Source organism: Octodon degus, unplaced genomic scaffold (assembly GCF_000260255.1).
Source record: "Octodon degus isolate 3935 unplaced genomic scaffold, OctDeg1.0 scaffold00005, whole genome shotgun sequence".
NCBI classification, from domain to species: domain Eukaryota; kingdom Metazoa; phylum Chordata; class Mammalia; order Rodentia; family Octodontidae; genus Octodon; species Octodon degus.
Genome location: NW_004524581.1, coordinates 30,185,929 through 30,192,685, shown reverse-complemented (window position 1 = coordinate 30,192,685; position 6,757 = coordinate 30,185,929). Strand labels below are relative to the sequence as shown.

Sequence of the window (6,757 nt, the reverse complement as noted above, 5' to 3'; positions counted from 1 at the left end):
CCTGTGGGGGGTAGCAGGGGTGGTATAGGGCAGGGGCGGAGGGAGCGCCGTCCAGAGCCTCTCCCACGCAGGGGACGGACCTGTCACCCTTCTCTAAGCCGCTCGCTGCCGCTCGGCCCAGCCGCAGCCACCTGCGCCCCCATGCGCCGCCATTGGCTGAAACCGCGCCCCTAATCCGCGCGCTCGCGGCGCCGCCCCCCGCTCCGCGCGCGCTGACCTCGCTCCTCCTCCTCCCCCCGCAGCCCCGCGACAGCCCGGGGACGACGCGGTGGCCGCAGCAGCGCCGGCCTCCTGCTCCTCCTTCTCCTCCTCCCCCGGGAAGCCATCCGGGCTTGAGGCCCGGCCTGGCGCCCGCTTCGCCCCGTGCTGCCCATGGTGCCCGGCGCTCCTGCGCCCAGGTAGGGTCTGGACCGCGGGGTGCGGGGTGCGCAGGCCCCCGGAGGGATGGGGCTGTCACCGCGGAAGAGGTGCGCACGCCCGAGGGTGCTGCCAGGGCATCGCAGGGGACAGTGCCAAGATGCCCCTGGCTGGCCCTCGGGGGACGAGCTGGCAGCCAGGCCTTTGCTCTGGGGGAGGCACAGGAAACAGGTTCCTTGGGAAGTGGGAATTGGGGTGCTGCTTCTGCTACCGGCTGGGTGGGTGGGCTTGTGCCAGCTTGGGGCGGAGGCTATTTCTGGATCAGAGTGGGCCTGGAGACGCACAGCAAGCAGCTGCTGCCCGGGCTGTCTGGTTTGGATTACAGGTACTTCCTTCTGTCTTTCCATCCCTTCCCCCACGGCTGGGGGAAGGGCAGGGCGAGGAGGAGGGGACCGAGGAGGCCCGCAGATGCCGCAGCAGCCTGGTGTGCAGGCGGGTGCTGCCCTCCCCTGCCCTGCCTGCCTCCCAGCTCGCTGCCCTTGGAGCTCTCCACTGGCCTGTTTTTGCCCTACAGGAGGCTGGGGAAAGGTTACAGGGTCATCAGGGTGTGAGGGACACAGTGGCAAAGGCCAGAGCCTGGTCAGACGCAGCCTGGAACCACAGCTGTCCCACACCCCCAAAGCCTGGCTCTACACCCCATGACCAGTGACACATGCGGCCCCCTTTTAGGTTCAAGCAGAGACCACCACACTGCCAAGGCCCCTGGCACGACTGGGGTGCAGAAGGGAGGGTCTGCAGTGATTTGGGAGCTCTGCCCCTTACCCTGTGTCCCTCGGGTCACCTCCCAGTGTCCGGGGAGAGAGCCTCCTGCCCCATCCGCTGGCCTGCGGCTTGGTTATTTATGTCTCCTCTAGACTGGAGTGCCCTCGGGGCAGGAATCTGATTCATCTCTGTCTCTGTCCCGCACCTGGCTGGGGGTTGGCACCAAATGGATGTGTGCAGAGCCAATGTACAGTAGAATGAATGAACAGGAACGCCAAGAGCTGGCCACCTGTGGGGGTGCAGTGAGGCCCCCCCTTGGGTCTTCCTTCTGCTCTCTAGAACCAAACCCTGCCCCAGCCGGGCAGCTCCCTGGAGGCCTTTCCTGGGCTTTTGGAGGAAGCAAACACTACAATCCTGCTGCTTCCAACAGGTCTTGTTGGGTTCTGGTTCCGGGGTGCTGACCTAGCTCAGAGGCTCTGAGCCCCAAGGCTTGAAGGCCCCCACCACTGCTGCACTTTCCCACCTCCTTGCTCTTTGGGCAACCACCAAGTCCCCATGTGTGTGGCTGTGTCCCCTCCCCAGCCCAGTCACTGGTCCCCAGCTGCTGGGAGCTGCTTTCAGTTCCTTCACGGCCGAGCTGCCCTCTGCCACCTGCGCGGCTCCCCCCACCTCTCTCTGGAGATTTCTCTCCCTTCCAGAACCTGCTTCAAGGCCTGTGGCCTCCCCTGGGGTCCCTTGCAATGTACATGTCCTCTCCAGCTTTTGTCTGCCATCTGTCCCTGGCTGTGGAGTCCAAGAGCTCAGGGCCCACGTCCTGTTGTTCCTGGTGTCCCACCTTGTTCTGTGGACCGTGTGAGGTGCTGTGGTCCCCTCTGACCTCCAGTCTGGGTCAATGTCTTCTCTCCCATTAGAAGATGGGGCCTTGGTCTTCGAGGTCATAGCCGCACAGGTGTCAGTGGGACCCATGGGTCTGGGGGTGTCCTGGGGGAAGTGAAAGCGGCAGGCACTGGCGGGGAAAAGCCGGGGACTGGCCAACGCTGCAGGAAGCAGGCGGAGGCGCTGAGAGGAGGCCGCCTACGTAGGAAGAGGGCTTTTTGGTTTGGCTTTCCAATTTTCTTAGAGAAGAAAAAAATCTTTGACTTTTTTTTTTGTTTTGTTTTTTGAGATGGGGATTTGCCCAGGCTGGTCTCGAACTCAGTGATCTTCCTGCCCCAGCCTCACCACATCCAGCAGTTGTTTTTTTTCTTATTGTCAAAGTAATCAGTGTTTGCTGTGGGCCATCTGCAGTGGGGGCACCGGGTGGGCTTCACCCCTGACATGGGGGAGGAGATGGCTGCAGGCTACCGTGACTTCCCAGCAGCCCCGGAAATGGGGGTTGTCCCCAGTGGGAAAGATGGGCAGGAGGACCTGGAGGGCCTTCAGTGTATGTGTGTGGGGTACTCCAGAGCTTCTTGCTAGAGTCCCTGTGGATGAGGGGGGTAGAGGGCCTGGCCTGCTGTTAGACATCAGCTGATACGGACATCAGGTAAACACAGGGTAACCAGTAAAGTTGACATGTCAGGTAAATAAAAAAAATATTCAGGGCCAGGGAGATAGCTCAGTAGAATAAGCGTTTGCCTGGTAAGCACAAGGGCCTGAGTTCAATCACTGGTTGCGCAAAAAAAAAAAAAAAAAAAAAAAAAAAATATTATTTTTAGCTATAAGTTCATCCCTCATAGTGCATAGGACATATTTGTACTGGAAAACAAAACAAAACAAAACAAAACAAAACAAAACAAAACAAAACGCAGTACGCTGAAGACTAGCATGGTGTCACAGGCTTGTAATCCCAGTGCTCTGGGAGGCTGAGGCAGGATTGTACATTACAGCCCAGCCTGGGCAGTTTAGTGAGACTTTGTCTCAAAATAAAAGGGCCTGGGGCGGAGCTCAGTGTGAAGGTCCTGGGCTCCATCTCTGGACTACCATACAAAGCAGAACAGCCAGAAAAACCCAAAAGTCTTCTCTGGGGAGAGGGGCATACTGCAAAGCTCAGGGTAAAACCCTTGCCTTGTGTCCTGCGGGCCCTGGGCTCAGCCTATCTCTCTAAAATCAAATTCGCTGGGTGTCCTACATTTTTATTGACTCCATGTGGCCACCGTAGGCAGGAGAGGGTCGGGCTGGGGGCGGAGGTCCTATTTTTTCTGTTCTCTCTCAGCGGGTGGCTGGAGCAGCACGGGTCCATTTTTAGAAATCAGTGCAATGCTTAGAAAATTTTGCTTCCGTAAACTGTTTCTGCTGCTGCTTCAGGAGCAGCTCCCTTTTGTGGGTTTGGAAATGACAGGATGACAGTGTGCTTGCTGGTTTATTCAGGTGCGACAAAGGGGGATTTGATGGCCAGGGTGGGGGTCATTGAATAAGGTTAATCTGCTGGGGGAGCTGAAGATCCGCCGCCGCCTCTGCGGAGAGCGCTTGGCTGGCAGGAACCGTGGGAAGAGCTCACCCACGGTGGGAAGAGCGCTCTGGCGCCCCTTTTCAGCAGTGATCAAAGCTGTGACCAGGGTTCCCACTTTTGGGGACATTGCTAGCATGAAGCAGAACTAGCCAGGCTGAGTGGGTCAGCGAGCATTCAGCGGGCATCATAGACGTCTGCCAAGAGGACTGTGACAGAGCTAGGACCTGTGCGCACATTTTCTGTTTTAGTTTTTCATTTTTGAGGCAGGATCTCACCATGTAGTCTAGGCTGGTCTGAAACTCACTGCGTAGCCTGGGCTCAGGCTGGCCTCAAACTCTGGTGATTCTCCTGCCTCAGCCTCCCTCGGCGAGGTTCTTGCCACTGAGCCTGTGTACACACACAGTGGTTTATTTATTTATTAAATTTTTATTTATTTATGTGTGGCTAGCTCAGCCCACCAGGGGGCGGGGGATGTGGTGCTGGGGGATTGAACTGCGGTCCCTGTGCTTTGCTGAGCTTGTTCTAAGTAGATGCTTTAGACCACTGAGCCATCTGACCAGCCCATACACAGTGGTTTTAGACAGGCCTTCATCCTTGCATTTAGCTGGGACTCTCTGCTGAGTGTCAGCTGTGTGCCAGGCACTATGTTAGGTGCTTGGGGACTTGGGAGTTGCAGCAGCCTTTCCCAGATTTCCTGCCCCCCCCCTCCCCCCGCCTTCAGCCCCCTCAGCCAGAGAGATCCTTCATCAGATTCCCTTCCTCCTCTGCTCACCTTCTTTAGGGATGCCCATGTCATTCAGAATAAAACCCAAAAGTCCTGAAAAAGCCCTTTAACACCTGAGTTTGTAGATGCATATAATCCCAGCTATTAAGGAAGCTGAGGCAGGAAGATTGCACGTGTGAGTCCTGCCTGAGCAGTTTAGACTCTGTCTCAAAGTAAAAATTTTTAGGGGGCCTGCCCCTTAGCCCAGTTCTTTAAGTGGCTGCTTCAACCAAGCCATCAGGCTGAGGTTGCTGGGGTTCGAGCCCCACAACTCAAGCCAGCCAAACCTGCCCTGAAGGCATTGAAGCAAAAAAAAAAAAAAAAAAAAGTAAGAATTTTTAGAAAGGATGAGCTGTAGCTTAGCTTTCTGGGTTCAATCCCCCCCCCCCCAAAGCTCCTGTAACAGCCCGCAAGCCCCACACGATCTGGGTCATTCTAGAACGTAGCAGACGGTCTGTCCCAGGGCCTCTGTACTGCTCTCCCCTCATCATCTCTGTCTTCCCAGCCCCTCATCCTCTGAGCCAGCCTCCTCCGGGCATACACCCCTGGAACTGTAGCCCTGTGGGCTTCTTCTGCCCGACTACCCTGAGCTGTCTGAAGGCCGGTGAGGTGGCACGGAACTATGGCACTTCCTGTCCGGGATTGGGCTTGCAGGAGCAGAGCTGAGCCAGGGGATCCCGAGCACACGGTCTGTGGTTGGCTTGCTCATGGGGCCAGAAGGATGTGCCTGTGCCCGTCCCCAGGGCCTAGAGCAGGGGCCATTGAGCTGTCCTTCCCCTTGCGCATCCTCTGTCAGGTGGCCACTGGCTGCAGCTACTTCCAGGAGACAAACCTCTGCATCTTGAGCCAGGCAGGTCCTGTGAGCAAGGGTGACAGGGAGAGGGGGACTGCTGGGAACAGCCAGCCCCCACGGCTTGGGGAAGCAGTGCGACAGAGAGCAGGCATGGTGCTGCGCTGGGTCCTGTGCATCTGCTTTGCCTGCGGGGCCGCCTCCTTCAAGATCCCCATTTCGCAAACAGGGGAGTCGAGGCTCTGCAGGGTAAACTGAGTCGCTCAAGGCAAAGCCGCACGGAGAGCCGGGCCTGTGTGGCTCAGATTCCTGGACTCCCGTGAGCTGACCGCTCGGCTTCCTACCTGTCCTGTCCTGCTCTCATTCTGCAGCCCCCTCCCCAGCTTCAGGCCTGCATGCAGCTCTCGTGGAGTCTGTGCCTGCCTCCCCTCCCCCAGCACGGTATCTGGTGTCTCGCTATCAGTGGCTCCATCGGACACGAGGCTGCCACCACCGCCTGCCCCAGGTGTTGGGTGACTGCTGCCATTCTGCCTGCCCCACTTGGCTGCAGCACTCAGGGCACTGCTGAGGGGACCCCCCACTCTGGGTCCACCCTGCCCCCTTCCTGTTTAGGTGGGGGGCAGGGTGCCAGCTAGCCCCTCTAGCCGCAGTGCTGGCCTGGCCTGGCTCGGGTGCCCTGGGCAGGGCTGAGGCCGTTGGCCTCAGTGGGGTTCCTGAGTGGGGTTCAGCCCCAGCAGGGAAAAACCAAGGCACAAATTACCACTTGCATGATGTGAGGGTGGGGACCCTGCAGGTTACCTGGGCAAGAGGGTCTGTGGGGAGCACGGGTTAGGGCCCACCTGGGCCAGCCCCAGCCTTGTAGCCCGGGGCTCTGTCTAGCCTTCAGCCCAAGAGTCCTTCAGGGCCGGGCTTAGGATGTTTGTGGGATTTCAGGGCAGAAACAGCCAACCAGGCCTGCAGGCATGCAGCCCATCTGTGGGCTGAGCCCAGCGGATCGATTGGGCCAGGGTCTGCAGGAAGTTGGTGGCGGTGGCGCCCCCTCCCCCAGAGAGGTGCCAGGTATGGCCTGAAGCTTCCCACCGATTTCCACAGCACTTTCCTCCTCACCAGATGGCAATTTTTCTAATTTGATCACTTTGTTTGCTTTTATTAGCTGGTTTCCCATAAAGAACTTTCTCTCTTCATCTGTGGTGTTATTCCCAAACGTGACACAGCAAAACTGAAGCTCCAGGCTTTCCTTCTCTGTTCTCTCTCTCTCTCTCTCTCTCTCTCTCTCTCTCTCTCTCTCTCTCTCCAGGGTCTTCATATGTCTTCCATGCTGGTGTTGAATTTACTGTCTAATCCAGAATGGCCTCAGACTCACAGCAATCCTCCTACCTCAGCCTCCTGGGTGCAGGGATTACTTGCAAGACGCCTGGCTCCGTCTTTCTTTTTTTTCAGTCTTTGTATCAATTTGTAGAGAAATGAGTTGATGTTCTAGCAACCTTTTATTTATTTATTTATTTATTTATTTATTAACATTTATTTATGTGTGTGTATGGCCAGCTCAGCCCACCTGTGGGCAGGGCTGGCTGGCATGTGGTGCTGGGGGATTGAACCGCGGTCCCTGTGCTTTGCCAAGCTTGTTCCAAGTAGGTGCTTTAGACCACTGAGC

The 6,757-nt window shown here is 57.3% G+C and overlaps 1 protein-coding gene across 2 annotated transcripts in view; it reads left to right on the top strand.

Moving 5' to 3' along the window:
- The first annotated feature begins 262 nt into the window (after positions 1–262).
- Pacsin1 (protein kinase C and casein kinase substrate in neurons 1) overlaps positions 263–6,757 on the top strand; it is a 44,955-nt gene continuing 38,460 nt past the window's right edge. For both annotated transcript variants that reach the window (XM_004624218.3, XM_023720815.1), the window contains exon 1: positions 263–398. The gene's annotated coding sequence lies outside the window, so the exon portion shown is untranslated. The remainder of the gene's footprint in view (positions 399–6,757) is intronic.